The 12087-nt window shown below is 56.0% G+C and overlaps 1 protein-coding gene across 1 annotated transcript in view; it reads right to left on the minus strand.

The window, feature by feature from the left end:
• LOC140388072 (anoctamin-1-like) overlaps positions 1–12087 on the minus strand; it is a 239442-nt gene that overhangs the window by 50389 nt on the left and 176966 nt on the right. The gene's annotated exons all lie outside the window — the stretch shown is intronic.

Below are 12087 nucleotides of genomic sequence, written 5' to 3' on the forward strand. Positions count from 1 at the left end.
AGACATGGAGAAAACATGCAGTGACCCAAGCCGGGAATTGAACCCGGGTCCCTGGTGCTGTGAAGCAACAGTGCTAACCACTGTGCTATCGTGCTGGTATCGAACACAGCAAGGGGCAGAGATTGAGAGCCAATGCTGTTGCCGGGAGGGGGCCATGTTAAGGATGATTATGGATACCATACCGGGGTTACAGTGGCATAACTCCGTCTCCAGTTCACATTCACATCTGGGAAAGACTCCACATTGCCAGCAGTGCTGCACTATTTCTGCTCACGGGTTAATTAAGAAATTTAATGACAGTCACGGTTACAAGCAACGTATGAGAGGTCTAATTGCTGAGCTTCCCCTGACTGTCTATGTCTATCACTGTGTCTGTCGAACATTGGTTGTGCGTTTTACACTAAATCTCTGTCTGCCTATAGCTTTTAGAACTATCTGCGTTCCATCATTGCTTGTCTGTTTATCACCGACACTGTCTTTAATACATTTTAATAACTGGCATATTAACAATATTAATTAATTACATCAAAACAATGCAGCAAATACAAACATATGGGGAAAATAGAATAAATTTTATTAACACAAAAGTGGAATAATATTAGAGAGAATATTGCAACACCTATTTATTTCATCAAAATAAAGGAATTCTCTTCCTCAAAAGTTGACTCTGCCATATCTCTTTCAAAGAACAACAAAGAACAAAGAAATGTACAGCACAGGAACAGGCCCTTCGGCCCTCCAAGCCCGTGTTTCCTTCTGATATCTTCCACAAACTCTCTTTTCAATCTGGCTTTCCACTGCCTCCCTTCTCAGCATCATGGTCCATTCACTATTACCTTTTATTGGTATTTTTTTTTGAACTGTAAAATATGAGGACATTTTGAAATGCTAAAACGTACAAAATAAATGAAAGTGCCTGTTGTGCTGGCAGAATGGATGGGCACCTTGACTGCGTTTAGAAGATGAGAAGTGAAGGAAGCACTGAGGTAAATAAGCAATAGGAATATGAAAGAACAGCAACATTTCAATTTAAGAATCTCGGGCGAAATTCTCCCCCAACGGCGCGATGTCCGCTGACTGACGCCAAAGACGGCGCCAATAAGACGGACATCGCGCCGGCCCAAAGGTGCGGAATGCTCCGCATCTTTGGCGGCCTAGCCCCAACATTGAGGGGCTAGGCCGACGCCGGAGGGATTTCCGCCCCGCCAGCTGGCGGAAATAGCGTTTGTTTCCCCGCCAGCTGGCGCGGAAATGCGGCGCATGCGCGGGAGCGTTAGCGGGCGCTGAAAGTTTCCCGCGCATGCGCAGTGGGGAGAGTCTCTTCCGCCTCCGCTATGGTGGAGGCCGTGGCGGAGGCGGAAGGGAAAGAGTGCCCCAACGGCACAGGCCCGCCTGCGGATCGGTGGGCCCCGATCGCGGGCCAGGCCACCGTGGGGGCACCCCCCGGGGTCAGATCGCCCCGCGACCCCCCAGGACACCCGGAGCCCGCCCACGTCGCCTGGTCCCGCCGGTAAATACCAGATTTGATTTACGCCGGCGGGACAGGCAATTTCTGGGCGGGACTTCGGCCCATCCGGGCCGGAGAATTGAACGGGGGGTCCCGCCAACCCGATCCGGTACCGGAGACTTCGGCGGGGGCGGGGGCGGGATTCACGGCGGCCAACGGCCATTCTCCGACCCGGCGGGGGGTCGGAGAATGACGCCCCTCATTCGAGGGGCGTGGACAAGGACAAAAGAGAGTGTCAGGCAGAAAGAGATGTAGAAAGGGACATGTAGGGAATGAGACTGACAGATAACAGACAAATTGTGAACGTTTGTACCAGCGTAGACGGGCCTATGTACAACATGAAATTAGGATGCTTGATGGAATTTTTATTACACAGAAAGTTATTACACACTGAAAGTGGCTTCTATAATTGTAGATGCCTTTAGCAATCAAATCCCATTGATGTTTAACTTTGATCTGACAGGCTCGTTAGTCCAAAGGCTTTCCTCGTTTACCTTCCCTTTTCAAGAACCACGAAGAATGACATGGTATTCATGAAGGAATATATCTGTATTTTTTAAAAATATTTTTTATTCTCCTCTTTTTTCACATTTTCTCCCAAATTTACACCCAACAATAAACAATAAACGGTTACAAATGTAATGTCAATCCCCATGTCCCATCCTTCCACCAAACCCCAGACATTAGCCCGCATGTTATCATAAACAAATGACAAAAAGGAATCAGGGGCGTCATTATCCAACCCCCCGCCGGGTCGGAGAATGGCCGTTGGCCGCCGTGAATCCCGCCCCCGCCGAAGTCTCCGGTACTGGAGATTGGGCGGGGGCGGAAATCGCGCCGCGCCAGTTGGTGGGACCCCCCGCTCAATTCTCCGGCCCGGATGGGCCGAAGTCCCGCCCAGAAATTGCCTGTCCCGCCGGCGTAAATCAAAGCTGGCATTTACCGGCGGGACAAGGCGGCGCGGGTGGGCTCCGGGGTCCTGGGGAGGGGCACGGGGCGATCTGACCCCGGGGGGGTGCCCCCACGGTGTCCTGGCCCGTGATCGGGGCCCACCGATCCGCGGGCGGGCCTGTGCCGTGGGGGCACTCTTTCCCTTCCGCCTCCGCCACGGCCTCCACCATGGCGGAGGCGGAAGAGACTCTCCCCACTGCGCATGTGCGGGAAACTGTCAGCGGCCGCTGACGCTCCCGCGCATGCGCCGCATTTCCGCGCCAGCTGGCGGGGCAACAAACGCCATTTCCGCCAGCTGGCGGGGCGGAAATCCCTCCGGCGCCGGCCTAGCCCCTCAATGTTGGGGCTCGGCCCCCAAAGATGCGGAGCATTCCGCACCTTTGGGCCGGCGCGATGCCCGTCTGATTGGCGCCGTTTTTGGCGTCAGTCGGCGAACATCGCGCCGCTGGGGGAGAATTTTGCCCCAGGAATCACCATACTCACCACTAACACACGCCGACCCCCTCCCCTCAACCCTCCCAGCACCCCCTCCTAATGTTTGATGTGATCCAATTCTCGAAAATGCATAATGAATAACGCCCATGAATTGTAGAACCCCTCCATCCTTCCCCTCAGTTCAAATTTGACCTTTTAAGCATCAAGAATTCCAGCAGGTCCCCCCGCCACGCCAGGGCACAGGGTGGAGAGGTTGATCTCCACCCTAATAGGATCCGCCGTCGGGCGATCAACTAGGCGAAGGCTACAACATCTGCCTCCGCACCCGTTTCCAACCCCGGCTGATCCGACACCCCCAATATGGCTTCCTGAGGACCCGGGTCCAGTTTCACACACACCACTTTAGAGATTACCCTAAACACCTCCTTCCGATAAGGAACATATCTGCCTTATCTTTCCAGACACTACACAATGATAACCTGAGTATGCACATGGTTACACAAAGGAAGGTTGCAATGATTTGATACTTGGTTAAATTTGTTTAATACATTTGTACAATGTGCTCAGCAGAAATTCATAAACAACGCAACACCAAGCAAAATGTTTTGCTTGTCCTTCAGCCTATCTCATTTTAAAGACACTTGCCTAAAAGGAAGCTGCAAAGCCAGGCAAAATTAAAAATCCGATCCACGGAAATAATGGGCCGAATTCTCCGGCGTCGTTTTTTTGGCGGGTGTGGGGATCGCGCCGCGCCGATCGGGGGCCGTTGGCAGTGACCCCCCCCCCCCGGCGATTTTCCTGTCCCCGATGGGCCGAGCGGCCGCCCGTTTTCGCCCAGCCCCGCCAGCATGGATTAGACCAGGTCCGTACCGGCGGGACCTGGCTCTGAGGGCGGCCTGCGGAGTCCTCGTGGTGTGTGGGGGGATCCGGCCCCTGGGGGGGGCCCCCAGGGTGGCCTAGCCTGCGATCGGGGCTCATCGATCTGTGGGCGTGCCTATGCCGTGGGGGCACTCTTTCCCTCAGCGCCGGCCTGTGTAAAACTCCACCATGGCTGGCGTGGAGAAGAAACCCCCTGCGCATGCGCAGGGATCACGCCAGCGGTTCTGGGAACACACTGGCGCATCTGTGCATGCGCCAACATGCGCTGGCCGGTGCTGGCCGGCGGAGGCCTGTTGGCGCGGCGCCAACCACTCCAGCGCCGGCCTAGCCCCTGAAGGTGCGGAGGATTCCGACGCCGGAGTAGTTCACGCCTCCCCTTGGCGCCGGTACGTCCCGCCCGCCGGATACCGGAGAATCATGGCCAATGTGCTCTGGTTAAATAAACAGCATGAGTTACTTTCACTGCTCTTCACTCACAAGTAAAGCTCTTCCAACACAGAACCAAAGCAAGATTTGTCTTGAGGGAGAATTCTCCCAATTTCAGACTAAGTCCCGCGGCGGGTACAGGAACATTGAGTGTTTCCTGTTGCGACAGCTGGTGGGTAAACATGACAAGTTTTCTGGTCCTGACCTCATTAATTATGTGCCCGGGTGTTTATCATGTTGTATTCCTTTGCTGCGCTGGATTGGATGCCGCCTAGTCCGCCAACCTGTCTGGGTGCCATAACGAAAAAACGTTCAATGTTACTGACCCACCATTGAAGGTGGACCACCTCAAAATAAAGGTAGATCTCCGGGGGCACTCTGAGACTGGAAGATGTACCTCTTGAGAAGGAAGATGGATCTCCAAGAACATTCTGAAACCGGAAGTTAGACGCCATCCAAAACACCGAAGCAGGAAGATCCACCTGCAGATGCAAACCCTGCCGTAGAGTTCCAGGTACCAGGGTTGTGGGCAGCCTTCATCCTGAACACCAGAGGCAGCCCAAAGCATTGTTCAGTTGAATCATCTGCACGCCACGTTGTATGAACGTGTTTCACGCTGGCATCGTGGAGAACCTGACATAGGGGAGGGGGGAAATCAGGCCTTCATAGGCATCTCATTAACAGGATGCAAATGAGATTCAAGCTATCCTTTGGCGGGATGTCCGACCTGCCACGGCGGGCACCAGTGGAAGATCCTGCTGTAAATTCACGCCGGCGTGAACCTGGGGCGTAATTCTCCGATCCTGGGGCTAAGTGTTGACGCCGGAGCGTTTTACGACGCCGTCATCTGGCCCCCAGGAGCAGCGATCCTGCGCCGCACAGGAAGCCAGCACGGCACTGGAGAATCTCACGCTGCTCCAGCTGCCGATATGGGCGTCAGCACAGGTCCGCGCATGCGCACCACGGCCAGCGCAACATGGCGGAGACCTACAAGGGCCTGGCGCGGAGGAACATTGGCCCCCACCGGGATAAGCCTGCCCTCCGATCGGTAGGCCTCGATCGCGGGCCAGGCCACTGTGGAGGCTCCCCCCCACCGGTGTCGAATCCCCCCTCCCACCCACTAGACCGCCCCCTTCAGCCAGAAAGCCGAGGTCCCGCCGGGTAGGACCACACGAGAACGACGCCGGCGGGACTCGGCCGAAATCAGGGGGCACTCGGCCCATCGCGCAGGGAGAATCAGCGGGGGGGAGGCTGCGTTGAGCGGCCCCCGACCGCCGCCGCGCCGGTGGCAGTGGCGCCGATTCTCCGGTCGCCGGCACGTGATTTGCGACCCCCCCGGCGATTCTCTGACCATGTAATATGGCCCTCCCACCATATTCTCCCATCATGCCTGCCAAATACACTAGCGAGGGTTTGGGAGAATTCTGCCCTTGGTCTCTCGACCATGTAAAAATCTCATTATTCACCACTGCAAGTTATTTTGCATTGAGTAAAGCATAGATTCATCGGCCAGACAATTCCTTTGGTCAACCATTAATAGTCTGTTGTTCTCTTTGATCAAACATGTTCCGGTAGAGGGGAATGAATGCAGCGCTGATTTTACAAAGCAGAGTCCATTCAGCCTATCGTGTCTGTAAGGTCTCTGAAAGAGCTCACCAATTGTCCCGCATCCCTGCTCTTTCTTCACAGTCCAGAAAAGCATTCCTTCTCAAATATTATAGGGATGATTGTAACTTGGGTATATAATTGTTTATGAGATAAGAGCAAAGAGTAGGGGTGAGCAGATATTTTTTGACTGGTGGAAAGTATGCAGTGGGATCCCCCCAGGGATTGGTATGAGGACCAATACTGTCCTCGTTATACTGTTTGTAAGTGATCTCGACTTTGGTCTAGGGAGTGCATTTTTCAAATCGTTGCATGATATAAAACATGGGACTGTTGCAAATATTGGGCAGGACAGTAAGCAGATGATAGAATGATGCTAACAGATTGGTGAAATGGGCAGACAAATGTCAGGTACAATTAAACGTGGATAAATATGAGATGATGCACCCAACAGACTAGTTGACCAAAGGAATTGCCTGGTCGTTGCACCTATGCTAACAGGGAGACAGTATAATCTACATGATACTATTTGGAGGGGCAGGGGGAGGGTGAAAGAGTGACTAATGTATGAGGCACATGGGGCTGGATACTCCGATTCTGGGACTCTGTCCCCACGCCGACGTGGGGACGTTGAGACAAAATGGCGCAAAACGGCCACCGACTCCCCGTTTTGCTGGGGGCTAGCAAGACGGCAGCGTAGAGCACCCAGCTCTAGCTGCCAATATGCCCTGGAGAATTGCCAGGTCCGTGGCTGCGCATTCGCAAGGCGGCGGCCTGGAGCGTCCGTGCCGTGCTACATGGCAGACACAGCCCGCCGACGCGGCCTACAAAATAGTGCCCCCCTTTGACCGGCTTGCACGCCCCAGACCACCCAACCCCCCACAGTGCCCCCAGCCCCGAATAATGTCCTCCCTACCCGTGGATCGGCCTTCCCCCTGACTGTGGCGGCACTGGACTGATTCGAAGCCGCCACGCTGAGTTCCCGATGGATGACACCATGAGCGACCCACGCCATCAGGAATTCGGCTGGTCGGGGGCGGAGCATTGGGGGGCGTGCTTCAGGCAATGTCCTGCGGCTGTTGATACGTGGCGTATTTGCTTTGGAGGGGGCGAAGCATCGCAAAAGCAGTGCCACCCCCGATTCGGTCGTAATCTTGGATTCTCCGGCCGATCGCCGAACCCGATTTTGCCGTCAGTGACCGGAGAATCCAGCTCCCGGTTTTATAAATTGTGGCACTGAATACAAAAATGGGGAAGTCACGCTGAACCTTCATAACCTCTGGTGAGACCTTAGCTGCTGCAGTGTGTAGAATTCTGGGCAGTACACTTTAGGATGGATGTCATGGCTTTGGAGAGGGTACAGAGGAGAGAAGCTGGGATTTTTCTCCTCGGAGAGAGAAGTTTAAGGAGACATAATGGAGGTATTTCAAATTATGAGGGATTTTGAAAGAGCAAAGAGGGAGATCACAGAATTGTTACAGCCTAGAAGGAAGTCATTTGGCCCATCGTGTTCCCACTGGCCCTCTGAATGTGCATTATGACTGGTGTCACTCTCCTGCTTTTTCTCCCATACCCCTGCACACTGTTTGTAGTCAAATAATCATCTAATGCCCTCTTGAATGCCTCCACCACACCTCCAGCCAATGCATTCCAGTCCCGAGCCACTCGCTGCGTGAAACGGTTGTTTCGCACATCTCACTTGCTTCACATCACTTTAAACCTGTGCCCTCTCATTTCACGATTGTGGAGAAGTTTCTCCCTATCTACTCTGTCCAGCCCCCTGATGATTTCGAACCCCTCTAACCATCCTATGATCCTTAGTTTTCCTCAGCAGATACCTGGAGCGGGATTTTCTGTCGGCCGACACCGGAATCGGGAAACACCAATTGGGCGGGGAATCGGTTCCAATGTCGAAATTGGCAAGTGCCAATTTCACGCCAAATCGCAATTCTCCGTCGCCGTGACAGCCGCATCAATGTGTTCCAGAACGCATGTACAAGAAACACCGCTGGCATATCATTCATGGGCCCGACCAGGTATTCTTTGTGGCCTCCCCAATGCTCATCCTCCAATTGGCTGAATTCCCGTCGGCGAGGTTCACTTGTGCTTTCAAAAATTGTGAAACAGGTTCACTTGTGCTTTGAAAAATTGTGAAACGTGGCTGCTGAGGGAGAGAGAGGGAGTACGGAAAGTGTCCAACATTGCCACAGTTTGCTGATCGGGAAGCTTCTGCCAGGGCTGGGGGGAGCAGCAGGGGGTGGCAGGAGGTGGGCTGTGGGATTGGGGTGGACAGGCACAGAACATCATTGCCGTAGTGCACATGGCAGCCATTCAGCTGCGCATGTCACTGACAGCACACTGTGAACTTAAGGCCACGGTTCGTATGGATCCTCCCCCCCTCGACCCATCAGCCGTATGGGTGCGTTCCAGTGTAACCAGTGTCACCTTTTTGGCTGGAATAGTGAGTGTGGGGAGTGAAGTGTGTATATGCGACTGCAGCTTGTCAGCCTCCTGAGTGTCAGTCATGAGTCCAGCGAATCCCACACCGTTTCTCATTGGAATTGATTATTTTCCTCATGGCACCGGTGCTAGCCCCTCAACAGTTGCTGAATCGATCCAGGTGCGGCGCCAGTTTTGCTGTAATGGAACTCCACAAATCCTGCCCCGGTGTCAAAACTTAGGGCTGGATTCTCCCACCACGCCCGCCGTCAGAATGCCACGGGTGAACTCCATTGACCTCGAGTATCTCCGCTTGCCGGCGAACGTGGCCAGAGAATCCCGCCCTTTAGTCTCAGGATCGGAGAATCCAGCCGCTGATTTTTCCTCATGGTCTGCCCTTCTCAGTCTCACAGTGCACTTCCCGCTCCTTGTGGTCTATTCTCCTTGCCGTTTATTCGCTGAGCGGATGTTGGGTTTAACATCTCATCTGGAAAATGGAATCTCCAACTTGACAGAACCTCTTTCATTGCATTGTGTGTGCACGTCCTGGATTGCGGCATGTTCCCATCGCCCTCTGATGTTCCACTTCACTTAACACCAGCAGGGCGGCCTGTGTCGTTCTTTGGGAAAACAAGATTGTCCATTTGCACCCAGCAAATGCCATTAACAGCTAATATTTTGTTGGCTCTTTTGAGAGGTTGACCTGAACACCCAGAGAATTCCATTCTCTTCTTCAAATGCTGTCACAGAGGATCTTTTACATCTATCCAGTCAGGCAAAAAGGGCCTTAAACTTCTCATCAAAAAGACGGAGCCACTCAGAGTGCGGTAATCTGAAAGGAGCTGTTTTAAAAGCAGTTCAGTTTTGTTTTAAGTTGCCACACAAAACAGATCGATCTTCTGCACATGCACACCACCTACTGGTGGGATGCCCCTGCACAAAGAAACCTAAAGTACAAATGTAGGCCTGCTGTACGGCAAAACTCAGCTGGCTTAGGTTGTGAAATTGTCACCTGATGCATGAGGTACAGGTTAATGTCTTGAGCTAATCATTATTCCACGATTTGTCAATCACCGAGGAACTTCATGACAGAATAGCCAATCAAACGACAAACCAATATCGTACAGGCAAGTCTCACATCATTAAACTACAGCTGTTATGATTGTAAACCCAATATCAAGGCTGGTTTTGACTCGATGAATAAAGTAGAGTGAGAATCCTGGGCGAAATTCTCCGTTATCGGCGGAAAGTCCGGCGATCGGCGCAAAAAACGGCGCAAATCCGACTTGCGTCACGTCGGAAAAATGGGTCGATAGTCTCCGGCCCGAAATGGGCTAGCAGCGACGTAACGGGATTCGCGCTTGCGCAGTGGTTCACGCCGTGCAGCGTCATACGCGCTGCACGGCGTGACGGCTCATAAGGCCGCGCTGCTCCCCCCACCCGACCGCAACACCCGACCGCAACACCCGACTGGATGGCTGGCCGTCGCTCAGCCCCGAGGTTCGAGTCACGCGATGTGAAGGCGCTCCTGGACGCAGTGGAGCAGAGGAGGGACGCCCTGTATCCCGGGCACGGCCGCAGAGTTGCCCCACGCCACAGCCGGCGTCTGTGGAGGGAAGTGGCAGAGGCCGTCACCGCTGTGGCCCTGACACCACGGACAGGCACCCAGTGCCACAAGGTGAACGACCTCGTCAGGGCAGGCAGGGTGAGCCTCCCCCATATCCCCCCCTCCCCCATATCCCCCATATCCCCCCTCCCCATATCCCCCCTCCCCCATATCCCCCCTCCCCCATATCCCCCCTCCCCCATATCCCCCTTCCCCCATATCCCCCCTCCCCCATATCCCCCCCTCCCCCATATCCCCCTTCCCCCATATCCCCCCTCCCCCATATCCCCCCCTCCCCCATATCCCCCCCTCCCCCATATCCCCCCTCCCCCATATCCCCCCCTCCCCCATATCCCCCCTCCCCCATATCCCCCCCTCCCCCATATCCCCCCTCCCCCATATCCCCCATATCCCCCCTCCCCCATATCCCCCATATCCCCCCTCCCCTATATCCCCCTCCCCCGTATCACCTGATCACTGCCTGATGTCTAACCATGCATGCTTCATTGTGTATCGCAGGACCAAACGTCCAGGCACCCATCCCCGCAGATGCAGACCGCCCGCAGGATGCCCCTCGGAGACCACGGGAGACGGAGAGACCCGCACCCTCCAGCATGCGACGCGCGCAGAATGCCCCTCGGAGACCACGGGAGACGGAGAGACCCGGACCCTCCAGCATGCGACGCCCGCAGGATGCCCCTCGCACACCATGGGAGACGGAGAGACCCGGACCCTCCAGCATGCGACGCCCGCAGGATGCCCCTCGCACACCACGGGAGACGGAGAGACCCGGACCCTCCAGCATGCGACGCCCGCAGGATGCCCCTCGGAGACCACGGGAGACGGAGAGACCCGGACCCTCCAGCATGCGACGCCCGCAGGATGACCCTCGCACACCACGGGAGCCGGAGAGACCTGGAGCAACAGGGAGACGACACCCCCGTCACGTGCTGGAGCGACCACCCAGCGACGAGGGGGGCAGCCACAGGCCCCCGTCACATCCGAGCCAGGACACCACTACCCAGGACACCACTACCCAGGACACCACTACCCAGGACACCCCTACCCGGGACACCCCTACCCGGGACACCCCTACCCGGGACACCCCTACCCGGGACAGCACTACCCAGGACACCCCTACCCGGGACAGCACTACCCAGGAAGACGAAATACCGGACAGTGACTCAGAGTGGATGGGTGGAGACGAACCCCCACCCCAAAGTGCCATGGACTCAGAGTGGGACGAAGAGCACGACACAACGCCACTGCTGTCACCAACACCCTCCACCATCGCAGAAACACTCACCACGGTTGGGCACTTTAGTGATGAGGCGTCTGGTACACTCACTGGTGCACAAAACACAGCCGTCCCGGTACAGCAGGTGGAGGTAGGAGCAGCAGAGGGACTGGGCGGTCGGAGGGCAGCCCAGCCCAAGCGAACATCTGCCGCCCAGATGGATCCCGGGTTCCTGCAGTTACCACACCCACACATAGATCCGATGCAACCACCGACCCGGAGACGAGCGAAGAGGGTGACGGGCGGCTTGCGGCGGCTGCGGTCGCAGGTGGAGGAGTCCACCCGCGTCCAGGAGCTGGGAGTGGTCCCGGTCATGCGTGCCACCCAGGCTGACACCGCACGGGTGGCGTCCGCGGTGGAGGCAATGGGTGCGACGGTGTCAGACATGGGGAACGGTTTGCGAGGCCTGGGGCCTTCCGTGCAGGCGGCGTCTGTGGCCCAGGAAATGGCTGCCCTCTCACAGGAGGCCATGAGCCAGTGCCAGCGCCAGATGGCAGAGGCGCTCAACGCCATAGCCCAGTCTCAGCAGGCCATGGCCCAGTCTCAGCAGGCCATGGCCCAGTCTCAGCAGGCCATCGCTGAGGGCATCGGCGCCAGTGGCCATGTGCGAGCCGCCATCGCACTGTCACAGACAGGGTTTGCCAACCCCCTGGGTTCCATGGCTGCAAACCTGCAGACCCCTGTCGATACCAGCACAGGCCTCCAGGACTGGCAGCGCCAGATGTCGGGGGGGCGTCGGATGGCCAGTCCGTTCGCATCCCCCACCCATGTAGAGGCCTGGGGGCCATCGGGCACCCCGAGGGAGGGGGAGGTGGTGTGGTCCGTCCCGGCTCCCTCTGTAGTGGACGTCCCGGTACACCGCGACACCTCGGACTCCCCCCCCCCCTTCCGTCCCAGGTGCATCGGGTGGGCAACGGGCAGGACAGGCTGGCAGCTCGCCAT

This window comes from Scyliorhinus torazame, chromosome 13, assembly GCF_047496885.1.
Source record: "Scyliorhinus torazame isolate Kashiwa2021f chromosome 13, sScyTor2.1, whole genome shotgun sequence".
NCBI classification, from domain to species: Eukaryota; Metazoa; Chordata; class Chondrichthyes; order Carcharhiniformes; family Scyliorhinidae; genus Scyliorhinus; species Scyliorhinus torazame.